At 39.8% G+C, this 15,298-nt stretch overlaps 1 pseudogene; it reads left to right on the top strand.

The window, feature by feature from the left end:
* Positions 1-2,094: 2,094 nt before the first annotated feature.
* LOC113763641 overlaps positions 2,095-15,298 on the top strand; it is a 14,523-nt pseudogene continuing 1,319 nt past the window's right edge.

The raw sequence follows: 15,298 nt of genomic DNA, 5'->3' as shown, positions 1-15,298 counted from the left end.
TAACTTATTGTTATCATTTCTAGTCACACACTTCCTCTTACCTAAGACTCACTCTTATTCACCAAATTTAGTGTACACATGTCACCAATCGATCACACTACCAAAATGTACCAAAACCCTAATTTACTCTAACTTTAAAAGTAAAAGTAAAACGCTTTACTTAACTAATGAAATCACCATGAAATTTAGGGCTAGTAAATAGTTAAATAGTCAAAGTAAAGAAATATAGAGGGAAATATAAATTAATTTTTCAAAAATGGGAGGAAATTCTGAAGGAATTTTTGGGTCCTCACAGATCAACTTCTCTGACAAGCTTCGTGCCTTTTCAATGACTTTAATTTCACTCATGACCCTCTGACTTTGGCAATTGATTATTTTAGGCACTCCACCTTTTCCATTTACACTTTTGAATCCCTCAAGTTTTCCCGTGGCCCTTACAGTCAACTTCAACACCCAACGGCTCTTCAAGTTGCGAGTCACAAAACACTTTTACACATGGCCGTCCAAAACATATTCCCTATGATGTGTGGCTTCAATCACTCAATCCTTTTCCCCCACCTTTCGCCACCTCTTCTTTGACCAATAATCATACCTCAGCAACTTCCTTAGATTTACTTGTTAGAAAGAGATGATACAAAATGCTAACTCTATAAAAATGATTATTTCATCGTGAAAGAAATATTTGCATTCAAATAAATGAGAATTTTTATTTTAATCGATTCAGTATTTTCACAAAATCACTGACTTGAGGGAGAAAATAAGCTAAATCAAAGACTTCGAGGAGAATAATAGCTTTGAAGAAGTAGTGTTAAAATGACAAAAGCACAAATCCACTTAAACGTGACAAGAATTTTTTCTAATAGTTGTTATTTTATGTTGCTCAACTTATAAATCTTTCAGTATACAAGTAAATTAGGTTTGGCCATAAAAAGCCACACATGACAAACTCAAAATCTGCTAAAGGCGACAAAGAACTTTTCTCAACTTTATTTCACACTAGGAATGTATGTAGAAAGGATTCATATGTTACAATTAAGATGTAGGCATAAAAAGTCATCGCAGACTTAGATTGAAATTAAATTTAATGAACTTTTTTCTAAGAGAAGCAAAGTTATTATTTTAAGTGAAGGACAAAAAAATTTAAAATGTTGTGAGTGGATTTAAAATTAATGTTAATACTTTATACAAGATCGACTTTTTCTGTAGGTGTTCCTTAATTTATATATCCAGTATATTTATATAGTGTTCTTAGTTCAAATGAAATCATAATATCTCAAGTGTTTAAGCTATAAAGTATAAACGTAAAGCACAGACGAAACATTTATTTCTTTGACTGTGTTTGAGCTCTAGACTGATTTATCTTAATTAAAATTGGCAGTTTCATTAATCAAATTTATGTCTTTCAGAAAATAGTATCTCAGGGATTTGACACTTTATATATTATTGTTTAAATAAATATATACACTGATAATTTATACACTATCATCATTAGTTTCATAATAATAAGCAAAATTTGAACTTTAAATTTAAATTCAAATTAGTTATCATGCATTCAGTGGTGTGATGATGTTGTATACACTAGTAGAGTATAAAAGATTAATTCATTTTTTTCCCAAAATATTGACTTATAGCGTGCAAATGTTGAGCATAAATACACAGCTGCGCATGGTTATACAATATTCTAGGCCTAAAAGTACGCAATTGCAAAGAATTTCTTAGTCAAATTAAACTCACTACTACTTACGTTCCAATCAAAATGTCAATACTTTTTATTTTGAAAAGTCGTAAATTTTTTATCCTCTCCTTTCACTATAATCCCCTTTAATCATATATATGTTATCATTTAATTTTAAACTTACTGGAGCAAGATAAAAAAAATACAAATATTACAATCAAACTGCTTCTTAAAAAATTAGACTTCCTTTGATCATATGAGACGGATGAAGTATTATATTCCAATTCCCGAGGCCTTTATCCTCTCTTCCTCCTGGATTTGTACAACCAAGGAGCTGATAGACTAATTTAGCTTTTTTTTTTTTTTTGGGATAAGAATAGACTAATTTAACTAAATCCAAACAATAAAGCACCATTTGTACATATTTTATTCACTAATGGCACAACTTTACATAATAATCACGGATTCCCATCAATTTTAAACAAAACCCTGTTGCATTCACTATACCTTATACACTTTCACCGGTGGGATTCCATACACTGAAGACCCAAAGCACACTGGTTATTGCACAACCCCACAAACCACCAAGAAATGGCCGCCCAAACTCACCTGTTTCATCCACTCCACTCCTTATCTCTGCCACTGAAAACCCGATCTAAATCACCTGAATTTAAACCCAAGCTGAAACCCTCCACATTCATCATCTCCAGCAAGCTCCGGGCAGCGGTGGTAGGAGGAGGTCCAGCTGGATCCTCTGCAGCTGAAGCACTTGCTGCTGGTGGCATAGAGACCTTCCTCTTCGAACGCAGCCCCTCTACTGCCAAACCCTGTGGTGGAGCAATCCCACTTTGTATGTTAGATGAGTTCTCCATCCCTCCTCACCTCATTGACCGCAAAGTCACCCGCATGAAGATAATATCTCCGTCGAATCTGGCTGTTGATTTTGGTAAAACTCTGAAGCCCCATGAGTTCATCTCCATGCTCCGCCGAGAAGTGCTTGATGACTTTCTACGCCGCCGTGCTGAGTCTTGTGGCGCCACACTTTTCCAAGGACTTGTCACAAATGTGGTGGTTCCCCTAACAAACAGCTCTTCATATGTTATTCAATATAATAAGAATAATTCACAGAAATCTCTTGCTGTTGATGTTGTTATTGGCGCTGAAGGAGCCAGCAGTAAGGTGGCTAAGGCCATAAAAGCAGGAGATTACACTTGTGCTATTGTTTTTCAAGAAAGGATTAAGTTGCCTGAGGAGAAAATGGAATATTATGAAAATTTGGCTGAAATGTATGTTGGAAATGATGTCTCACCTGATTTTTATGCGTGGGTTTTCCCCAAGTGCGATCATGTGGCAGTGGGAACGGGGCCACTATGCTCAAAAAAGGATATCAAGATGCTTCAACATGGCATAAGAGCAAAAGTTACGCCAAAAACTCATGGCGGTCAAGTAACTAAAGTTGAGGCTCATCCAATCCCTAGGCATCCACGTCCAGTTAGAGTCAGGGGAAGAGTGACTCTGGTGGGGGATGCAGCAGGATATGTGACGAAATGTTCTGGTGAGGGAATTTACTTTGCTGCCAAGAGTGGAAGGATGTGCGGGGAAGCAATTGTTACAGCATCAGAGGGAGGTGAAAGAATGGTTAGTGAAGATGATTTAAAGAGGGAGTATTTGAAGAAGTGGGATGAGAAGTATTTAACTACATTCAGGTTTTTGGATTTGTTGTAAGGGGTGTTTTATGGTACCAATGCTGGAGAAATTTCTAAAATTATTATGATTTTTAAAAAAATTCTACAAAGGGGGTATTTTGTGTACTGGTTTCTGTTTTTGGGGTGTTCGCATTTATCAAATGCGAGCTCCTTGAGCTCGCATTTGATAAATGCGAACTGTCCTTAAATTTTGTAACAGCGAAAGTAAAAAAAAAAATAAAAAAAAAAATAGGTAACCTCGCATTTCAGAAATGCGAGGTACATGACCTCGCATTTCACAAATGCGAGTTGTATGTACCTCGCATTTCAGAAATGCGAGGTCATGTACCTCGCATTATTGTTCTGCGGAAAAGAAAAAAACCAACAAAGAAAAAAGGCAACAAAGCTCAGTCTGAAACCCAATTCAAAAAACCGCTGAAACCAACCTGTCCCATTCCTGCCAAGCTGTCTGGAATCCGTGCATCTCCCCCCTCCCTCCCAATTTGCCATAAGAGGTATGAATTTATCTCTTTTTTTTGTTTGTCAGTTTGTTTGTTGTTACAACATGATTTTTGTTTTGCTGAATTGAGCTGGCTGTTATGTTTTGGCAATTTATGAATCGTTGTTGTTCTTTCGGTTTGAGTCGCATTAGCTTGCCATGGTTAGTCTGACAATTAGTTTGGAAAAGGGAGAAAAAGTTTGGCAAATGGCACTTTCTGCAGTTAGTGCAGAGGAAGTAAGATCCGAGGTCGGATCGAAGTCAATCCAGACAAATCCGACCCCGGATCCATAAGATACGAGCTCGGATCCAAGTAAACCCGGCCGGATCCGAGGGATCGTCTGTGTTCCTGGTGAGACGGATCCGAGGCTTGTGGGATCCGAGGGCTTCAAGAACCGATCCGTGCTCGGATCCTTTGGCAATATGTCTGAAACCGAGGGCTCGGTTCCTCCGTTTCCAGATTTACTCTTCCCCCTTCTCACCGAAACCTTAATTTTCCATTTCATCCATAAAACTTCCAATTTTTCACAATAAAAGCCTTCGCTAAGCTCTTGTGAGCATTAAATAAAGTAATTAGACTTTTAAGGGGAGATTCTATCAAATTTTTGTTTTAAAAAAAGTAATGACAATGTGTAATATATATATATTGCAAAATATATATAATAAAAAGTAATTTTTTCAAAATATATATATCTATTAGGAATAATAAATTACAATTTTTTCGTTTGATAAAGGGTTAAATGCAAAAAATCCCTATAAACTATTTACCCAGTTACAATTTATCCCCTAAACTATAATAATAGGCATTTTGCCCTCTTGAATGATATGTTTGGAAAAATATACCCCTTTTAATGTATCATATTTGTTAATTTTCTTTTTAAATTCTTCCTTTTTTTCTTTAAACAATTGTTTAAATAAGTAGACTAGATTAGTCAAAATTTGTTTATTTCTTAATTTCGTATTGCTTTATTTTATACAAAAAAATGTATGTGAGTAAAAGATTTTTTCCCAAATGTTGAATTCAATGTCATTTAAGAAATTTAACTTTTCAAATATATAATAACAAAATAGAGAAATTGATTAATCAATTATTAGTAGTATCAATAGGAAAAAAAAATAAACTACTATTGTTGTTCATTCTTATTTTGTATTTCACTACAAATAATAATTGTTAACCTTTCTTTCTTATGTGGTATATAATATGTTGCTTTTATTATAAGTAGTTGAGTAACTACGAATTCTTAATTAGTTTATAGGTACTTAAATGATTGAATTACTAGATTAATAAACTTTACAAAAATTGGTGACCTTCTACATTAATACACTTTACATAGTTTTGTACTACTAATTATAATTTATTTTTTCCAACATAGGGATTGTTTTCTTTGATATGTCTATAGAAAGACCTCTGCGAGTATCTCTTTATTGGGGAGGTAAAATACACTATGAAGATGGGTCAATTTGTTATTTGCCTCGTACTTCCAACCGTACATTCTCATTACGGCATAGAATTGGATATGATGAGCTGGTGGATAGAATTTATGAATACATGGGGGTCGATAGGGGGCTGTTCAAGTTGAATTTATTTCTCCGCCAACCTTGTGGCCGTACTTCTTATAATGTCTCTCCAGTGGTGGATGATGAAACTCTGGAGATAATGTATGATGTCTGGAACGAACTTGTCCCATACATCGCTGAACTTTATATCGAGAAGGAGGAAATAGTCCAAAATCCTCTCGTCAGTAGCACATTCATTCCACCAACTACCAATATTGGGCCGATGATGTCGCTTGTCCATGCATGCATGGATCCAACTAGGTATCGATCCTACTCTAGTACAGTGGTACCAGAGACAGCATCGGTATCACAACGACCACATGGGGATTGTGTTAGGGACGTGGTAGAGCCACGGTTCACGTCAGGCTTAAGGACGGATGTTGAATATGTTGAAGGCCTTGACTCGATTCAAAGTTTTAGAGACCACGTATCGCCGAATCATGTGCCTTCTTATGGCTTCGATTCGACTGCTGGTCCAAGTCATTGTAACACATTGATAGATGATGATTTGGAAAATGATGTAGAAGATGTGGAAGAATCTGAGTCGGTAGATGTGTCAGACAGTGACTCAGATGGCGAAAATGAAAGACGTGTAGTCCACCAGGATCTTGGGAACCAACAGCCCTTTGCTGCATTTGCCAACCTTTCGTATGTTCCACGAGGATTCGAATTCTTCTCTAACCTTGGAAATATAAATGATGACGACCAATTCACTGATGAAAGTGGGTTGGAACGTATTGTGACATTTAGTGAGGATAATAATCACATATGTCTACATATGAGATTTGAGAGCAAACAACAGCTGAGCAGGGCTATTAGAATGTGGTCTATCAATCATAATAGGGAGTTTAGGGTTGTTGAGAGTAAGAGTAATACTTGGGTTGCCAAATGTAAATCTGCATTTGAAAGGAGCACCACCACTGTGGCCAACGTATCGTATCCTCCATGCGACTGGTGTGTCCGAGCAGTGAAAAAAAAGACTCATGGACTGTGGCAAATAACCAAATGGGTCAACGACCATAATTGTGTTGGTGATTTGATGAGTAATAGCAATGCTAGTCTTACATCTTCGGTTATTGCTAGACACATAGTTCGTAGCATTGAAGATGATCCTGGGTTTAAAGTAAAGAATATAGTAAGCCATGTCAAGAAAGTTTTGAAGGTGGATGTGTCCTATAAAAAGGCTTGGTACGGCAGACGCAAAGCTATTGAACTTATATTTGGTTCTTGGGATGCCAATTTTGCTGAACTGCCGAAATATGTTGATGCACTTATGCAGTCAAATCAGGGATCTGTGATCAGGTGGTTGCACCATTCTGATAGTACGGATCGTCTGAAGACATTTAAGTATGTCTTCTGGGCTTTTGGACCGGCTATTGATGCATTTCACACGTGTCGACCGGTTATATGTGTTGATGGCACTCATCTGCGGGGCGAATATAAAGGCAAACTACTTGTTGCAGTTACGCAAGATGCCAACAACCACATTATTCCGCTAGCCTATGCCATTGTCGACGAAGAAACTATTTGTAGTTGGTCTTGGTTCATGGAACAACTAAGATACAATGTGGCCCGTGATCGGTATCCTATTTGTGTCATTTCGGATCGGCATAATGGTATCATCCATGCCATGACACATTATGACTATTGGCAAGAACCTTTGGCCTTTCATAGATTTTGTCTACGACACGTTAGGAGTAACCTAATGAGTCACTTCAAAGGCTTGCACCTTAGAAGGTTATGTTGGGCAATGGGAAAAGCCAGACAATTGCGCAAGTGGCGGGCATTCAAACGAGAATTGAGGAACATGTTTCCAGATGCATGGAGTTATCTGTCTAACATTGGAGCTGAGAAGTGGTGTCTAACACATGACGGTGAGAACCGTTGGGGTATTCTTACAACCAACATTTCCGAAAGTTATAATAATGTACTTAGAGGAGCTCGTCATTTGCCTATCCGGGCTTGTATTGATATGACATTTCATCGGACTGTTGAGTTGTTTAAAACAAGAAGAGAGGATGCTAGACATTGCCGTTATCCATTTCCTCCAAAGATATGGCGGCGGTTTAAGAATTCGGACCTGAAAGCGGGAACCCACAGGGTTGTTGAGTTCGATGGCTCATCGGGGGTGTACAAAATTGTGACTGGTAGACGTGTGGATGGTAAAGGGGGTAATACACAAACGGTAAAGTATTTTGATAAAACATGCTCTTGTGGTAAGTGGCAGTGCTACAGACTTCCCTGTTCGCACGTGATGGCCGTGTGCAGGCACCGAGGTGATAATCCTGGTGCACTTGTAGATCCCCAATTTACAAATAGGCGGTGGGCGGTGCAGTATTCAGGAAAGTTTAGCCCTTTGCCACATCCGGATACTTGGTTCCAACCAGATTGGGAGCTGCGGGCAGATAGTAGTAAATATGTTGCACGTCGGGCTGGAAGGGTACGAGCTAGAAGAATTCGGAATGAGATGGATGAGAGAGACCCAGAGGAGCCAAGAAGATGTACAAATTGTCATCAATCGGGCCATAATAGAAGAAATTGTCCAAATTTTAGAGCTTGATGTCATCCGTTTTAGGGATATGAACCAGTGTACTATGATATCTGTAATTTTTGGGATTATGAAATTAATATGATTTATGAGATACATGTTGTTGATCAATGTTTCAAACGGGTCATAATTTTGACCTTATTTTTAGCAGCTCTGTATTTAAAGTGTTGCATTAGTTGAAGAAACTCTTATTCTTCTATTCAAATGTGTGTAGGCTTATATGTTACATAATGTATTTGCAACTATTGTTGTCAGAGGTATGGCCGACATTTCTACGGGGGCAGTCCTGCATCCAGGCCCATTTGTGTATGATATCATCTCAGCTGGCACTGCACACCGGGCACGTTCTATATTTGACGGGCACATTCTAGGTGATCAGCTTGATGTCAGACGATGTGATAGGCATTTTTGGGATCATACACCTATCCCAGAGACTGTTCGGCATTATATTCGATTGGCTGGCTTTGAAGGGGTGCTTGACTGTGGATATATGATGCTCGATCATGCTTTGATCACTAGTTTAGTGGAGCGATGGCGGCCCGAGACTCATACCTTTCATCTCCCCGTTGGAGAGACTACAGTTACCTTACAGGATGTTGAGGTTCTGTGGGGTCTACCCATAGATGGTCCTCCAGTTATAGGGATAGATACAACTCATAGTGTTCAGGAGTGGGTGAATTTATGTGAGGAGTTGCTTGGTTTTTCTCCCTTGATGTCAGATTTTGATGGGCGACGGCTGAAATTGGGGTGTTTATCTAGAGTATTAGATGCAGGGTTGCCACCCGATGCTTCGGATGTCCACTGTAGACAGCGGGCCCGCATATACCTGCTTCTGCTATTAGGCGGTCATTTATTATCAGATAAATCTGGTAATAAAGTCCCGTTGTTGTATATGCCATTACTACGAGATTTGGAAACTGTTGGGCAATATAGCTGGGGTAGTGCGATATTAGCAACTTTGTATCGATCATTGTGTAGCGCCACATCTCCCTATAGATCGTCCATTGCGGGACCATTGATGTTGCTTCAGGTACATTTGTCTCGTTCAAAGTGTCTAGATTTAACTATAGAGGAGTTTACATGGTCAATTAATATATTCAAATACAATTTAAATACAGCTATGGGCGTGGGAACGTATACCAACAGTTCGCCCTGATCGAGTGCATCCGTTAGAGCACTATCCTGGTCCATATGGAGCTCGGTATGTATATCAAATATATGTATATAATACTAATAAAAATCAAAATTTTCGCCTTTAAGACACAACGACTCTAATTTGTTCCCTGCAGGTGGAATGTTCAATTTGATGTGCATAGAGTTGCAAGACATGTTGTATCTATATTCCGAGATCAGTTGACGGGCTTACGGGCCCGAGAGGTACAGTAACATCATTTGATGCTTTTACGATTGGGTCCTTTGCCGTTATATGGCACAGCACTTTTTTCCATTAAAATTAGGGTCATATGCTGGTTGAAGGTTATGTCATTGAATAATTATTGGCCTTGCAGTTCATATGGCAGCCATACTCGGACGATATTCTCGCTTCTCTGCCTCCCTATTGTACTGCAGGACGCCGCATTTGGACATCTGTCACGTATCTCATATGTTGGGAAGTTGTCGAGCCACATCTTTCCAATCGAGTTATGAGACAGTTCGGATATCATCAGCCCGTGCCTGATCTAAGATTGACCGAAAATCAACAGGAACTGCATTCTCTTGATCGTCGTGGCAAGGGGAACCAAGACTGGTTAACTGCACATCGAGCATATGTTGAGGTGTGGACTGATCGTCATTCACATGTGGAAGATGGTGTTGTAGCTGAAGATCCCACATATCCATCCGATGAGTATCGTCAGTGGTATCGCGAGCGAACAGTGGTATATGTTTCAAATCCTACTAGGCAGCTCATTTTACCGGAGGGCTTTCAGGGTGATAGCGCCAGAACACAATATCTGGTCAGTTTTCCTTACAACTAGTTAAATACAACATGTGGGAGTTGTCGATATAGATTTAACTCTATTATTCCTTATTCATCCACATATTTGCACTCCAGATGGATGCTATGACTCAGGTGTATTACATGGCAGAGACCTCTCTAACGCAGAGTGACGAACAGCACGCGAATTATTTTAATGCAATGAAGGACTTTGCATCCATGACATTGGAAACTGTAGGGGAGTCATCCCGACTTGCATTTCGCCCTTCACGAGTGCCACAGCAAATTCCACAGCCAACCGACCCCAATCGCGTTGAAAGAGCTCCTAGGAATGTTCACGGAGGTCAGCATGGCGGTGGACGCCGTCGTAGATTTCGATCACCAGAACCCACCGTCCAAACCGGACTTGATGGAAGGTCACAGGCTACTGAGCACCAGGGCACCTCTACCGGACCTTTTGGTCATTCTAGGTCCCCAGTACTTATGGAGGCGTTTACGCCCAATACAGACGAGCTCCATGGCAGTGGTGAACAACATGTGGGAGGTACAGATGCAGGCCAAAGTACCCAAGCACTTGATCAAAGACTTGAGTCACAAATTACGCAAGTCGATATAGTGATGCCAGCCCAGCCACGTCGCACACAAAGAGCACACAAACCCAGAGGATGTGGCACGCATGGAAAACTTGGACATCATTGATGTTCAAAACTGTAATTGGTTGCTCCTGTTATGAATATTATTCTAAGTGTAGGGGAGAAAAATGTGTGGGACTTGGAGTAGTTTTATGTTTTGTATTTGGACAAGTTGTCGGAAATATTGCTTAGATTAAATGTTCATGACTTTGGATTTGCTGGCAGGGAGTTTAGTCCACTTTTAAGGGGAGATTCTGTCCATTTTTTTTCAAAAGATAGTAGATGTATATATATAAACATATATATACATATATATATATATATATGAATATATATATATTCATGGAGCATATAAAATGGCCACCACATGAATGTTCCAGTGAGTTTCGGTGAAAACATGTTTATAATTGCACATGGACTCATTCAATGTGCATACGAGACCTAAAGGTGTCATTTTGGTGTAAATGTGTAAAAAAGATCAAAGAACCTCACGCCTTGATTTGAAATGTGGACATGTTTGATGTGTTTTGATTGGTTGGATATTGTGTTTTTGGTATATTACACTTGCGTGGGGGGTTAGATTTGATGAACAGGTTGTCAAATGTGTATTTCCGAATTTGGTGAAAATTGGAGAAAAAGTTTGGTGGAAATTGCAGTTTCTGTAAATGATGCAGGGTCGAAACGATCCGAGCTCGGATCCAAAAAACCCAGAAAGGATCCGCGCTCGGATCATTCGAACCCATGGCTTGCACTTTACAAATCCGACCTCGGATCCAACAAAACTCAGATAGATCCGAGGGCTCGTCTGAACTACCGTGAGCGATGATCCGAGCCCTTTAGGATCCGACGGGTGATAAAACACATCCGACCTCGGATCGTCGAACAAAAAACCCTTGCATTGTGAATCCGACCTCGGATCTAAAAAACTATGATAGATCCGAGGGATCGTCTGAACAACCGTGAGCGATGATCCGAGCCCTTTCGGATCCGCGGGGTGATAAAACACATCCGACCTCGGATCTTCGAACTCAAAATCCAAAAATTGTGAATCCGCCCTCGGATCCAAAAAACTATGATGGATACGAGGGCTCGTCTGAACTACCGGGAGCGGTGATCCGACACATCTCGGATCCGAGGGATGATCAACACGGATCCGTGCTCGGATCCTCGAAATCATGATACTGAAAATTGTGAATCCGCCCTCGGATCTAACAAACACAGTTAGATCCGAGCTCGGATCCTTAGCATTATACAGCCACCCGCGGCCTCGGTTCGTCATTTTTTCCAGTTTTCTCGCATTCCTCCTAACGAAACCCTTCCCCACCCTCACCAATCTTCCATTTCGACCAATTATCATCTGTTTTTTCATCATAAAACCATCTCTCAACCTCTTTTGCGCTTAAACCCTGAGTTTTCTACAATCAAAAACAGAAATTTGTGGTGTTTTGATCTTCAACGAAAAATTAGGGCCCAAATCCATTTCTTCAATTTGGGGACTAATTTGGGTCGCTGATTTTTCAATTTTTCCATTTTTATCATCTTCCTCCATCATTCCAACCAGTTGAGGTAACAATTTGCAACTTTATTTGCAATTTAAGGCACGTACCAGTTTTCATTATTTTTCAATTTTTGTCAATATTTTGGTAATTGTATAATTGTTGTAATTTTTATTTAGAATTGTGCTACATTATGCAATTTTTATTTACTCGCGTCTTTATAAAAAAGGATCCGAGTTATGCTTTTCTACTAATTGTATAAATGTCTTGTTTAACTACTCATCTAGACAAATTTTTTGATACACCGGAGGAAATCACGTTTAACTACTCATTAAGCTTGGTGCTGCAATAATTCAAAGAGTCGTAAACAGTATATATAATGTGGCGTGTCACAAACTTTTGTTTCTCGCAAAGAGCATTCCTCATTTGGCTCCTGAATTTTACTTGTATAGGATGCACTAGTTACTCAGGTTTTCTCCCAATATCAGAAGATACGTGGTTTTCTGCAACCATAATTATTGGATATTGACAATATTAAATTTGCAATGTTGAACCGACTGGTCTCTAAAAGTTTTATCAGTTGCTTAGAATAATAAACTAGGTGAAGATGAGTTATTTGAGCCTCAAAGGCACCTGAAATTATCATTAAGCTTCGTGGATTTGGTATTATTGTGCAGCTGACATTTCTTAATTTTTAGCTTTATGCACATGAACTCTTAATTTGGGTCATTTTACTTCTATATGTCAACTACTTGAAAGCTTAACATTGACAACATGAGATTGGACTTTTAAATGACCTTCTAATTGAAAGATGGGATTCACAAAATCGAAAAGTGGATTGTTCAAACCATGTGTTGACAATGGGGATAGAAATTCATATTATACATGCCCACCACTGTATCTAAAATTATTTAACCAGGTTCTGTGCTTGTTTTTGGGTGCAGCTGGCAGGAAGTTTAGCCCTTTTTCAAGGGGAAACTCTGCCGAAATTTTCTTAACTCATTAAGACAATTGTGTTTGTTATGTTTTGTATTGCTTCTAATTTGTGTTGAATCTTGTTTGTAATCCAGGCATCATGGCTCGCACACGAAGGGCAGTGATTCGCACTCCTACACCTTCATCGAGTGAGGAACATACACCCTCTTTACAAGAGGAGTCGCCTGAAGACGAATCTCCTTCTCCTCAGTCCCCACCTCGTTCTAGGCGTAAGACGGCATCTACCAGTCGTGACGAACCACCTCCGAACTACGATACCACACGTTTCACATCAATTGAGAATCAGCAGTGGTACGAAGCCGGTTTAGACAAAGAAATAATAGTTGAGAAGCACTTGGCGCCGGAGGTGGATGACCATTACAAGATCTCCACGGCCTTCAAGCGACTTGGTTGGGAGGACATACTGAAGTTGCCCAAGCATTACTATCCTAACCTGATCCGAGAGTTTTATGCCAATGTGGAAGACAAACATAGCCATAGTGGCAATCTGATCCAATCCTGGGTCCGAGGCAAACGAGTGGCTCTCACTCGAGACAAAGTTGCCACGTGGGCCAAACTCAAAGACTCAGGAGAAGATATCAAATTGACTAAGGAGTTCAAGGCTCGTGACCCATGGCAAGTGGGAGAAGCTTTGGCACGTCTTAAGGGTCAATACCGTGAGCGAGGAAGTTCGAAAAAGCTCACCGTATATGCCGATTCCTTCGAGCATAGGTACCACCTGATTTTCTATCTTTTTGCCTTCAATGTGGTACCAAAACGGAGTGGAAAACGGGAGCTCCGCAACAGTGACCTATACTTCCTCGATAAAATGATGCATGGTATAGGTAATCATATGACTGGAATTCCTCTGCCCAGCATCATTATCAGTTACATGAGGACCACAGCTCGCATGGGGGCCGGTCATACATGTTTCGGGTTCCCCCGGCTCCTCTCCCTCATTTTTGAGAAGCTCAAGGTTCCTCTTGGAACCGAACGAGCAGTGGTGACTCGGTCTGCTGAAGAGGTCAATGCCTCTATACTCAAGGCTTTAGGCATTCCTACGGATTTTGGAGCTGCTCTAGTTCGGGACACAAGAGAAGCTTCGACCTCCACTCAGCCTCCACCTCACACTGAACAACAAGAGCAAGCTCAAGAGACGGAGGCACAGCAGACCCTTCCTCCTCCCACTCCACGACCACCGCCTCCGCCGCGATCCAAGTTGCAAGAGATCCTCAATGCCATCTGCTGCATGGAGACACGTGTGATGGAGCGCATTGACCAGACCGAGCGGATGATGACTGAGCGACTAGACAGGCAGGATCGTCGCCTTCGAGCAATGGAGGATCATTTCCAGATTCACCGCTCACCTACTCCTACCCCTCATCAAGAGGAGGGGCCTAGTGGTACATCTCAGGGAGCTGAGGAGGCAGTAGACCCTCGTTCTGCGCAGTCATGAAGACCTTCCGAGGATTCCATCTTTTATTGCTTTATTTTTCTTTTATTGTGTTCGGTTCAACCTTTGTTGTTTTCTTATTGGAGTTTCTTGTTCTACCTATAAGATAATTAGTACCCTTGATGTTTGGATGGTCGTGAGGATTAAGGGGTTGAAACTGCATCACCACTTACCAAGTGGGAAGTTTTGTTTTCTTGTACCTTCCTCTACAATGAGGACATTGTAGATTTTAAGTGTGGGGGGGGGGATTACATACATTTTGTGGTTATTGTGTCTTGAAATGCATGAATTTGATTGTCTATGGCTTAAACTTTTATTTGGAAATATTGTCTTGAGGTTGTTGGCAGGGAGTTTTGTCCATTTTTATGGGGAACTCTGTCAAAATTTTCCTAAATATATTTTCCAATATTAATGGCCAAAATGTTCACATTTTAAGTGCTCAAACTGTTCCATTGGATAGAATGCTATATGTATTTTGGAAGGTTTAGTCCTTATTTTGTTTGGCAAGAATTATTATGCTTAGAAAGTATATTCGGTTAAATAAGAAAAATTATGCTTACAAATTTGCAAGGTTAATGATATTTCTCATTTTCACTTCATTTTATAAGTAAGTGATTGATATAGTCAAAACAAGGCCAAATTCTTCCTTTAATGATGTTAGAGGGAAAAGAAATCATTTAAAAAAAAAAAGAGACAGAGAAAAAATATATATATTAATCTTCTACTCCAATGATTCACATACCGAGTAACCGGGGGTTGGCATCTACAGACCCATACATTCGCGTAAAAAGGTATCGAAATTAAGAGTATGCTTAGCAATTTTAATAAGTGAAATGTTGAAT

This window comes from Coffea eugenioides, chromosome 2, assembly GCF_003713205.1.
Source record: "Coffea eugenioides isolate CCC68of chromosome 2, Ceug_1.0, whole genome shotgun sequence".
NCBI classification, from domain to species: domain Eukaryota; kingdom Viridiplantae; phylum Streptophyta; class Magnoliopsida; order Gentianales; family Rubiaceae; genus Coffea; species Coffea eugenioides.
Note: the sequence above shows the minus strand (reverse complement) of the source record. Positions and strands in the feature narration are given on the sequence as shown.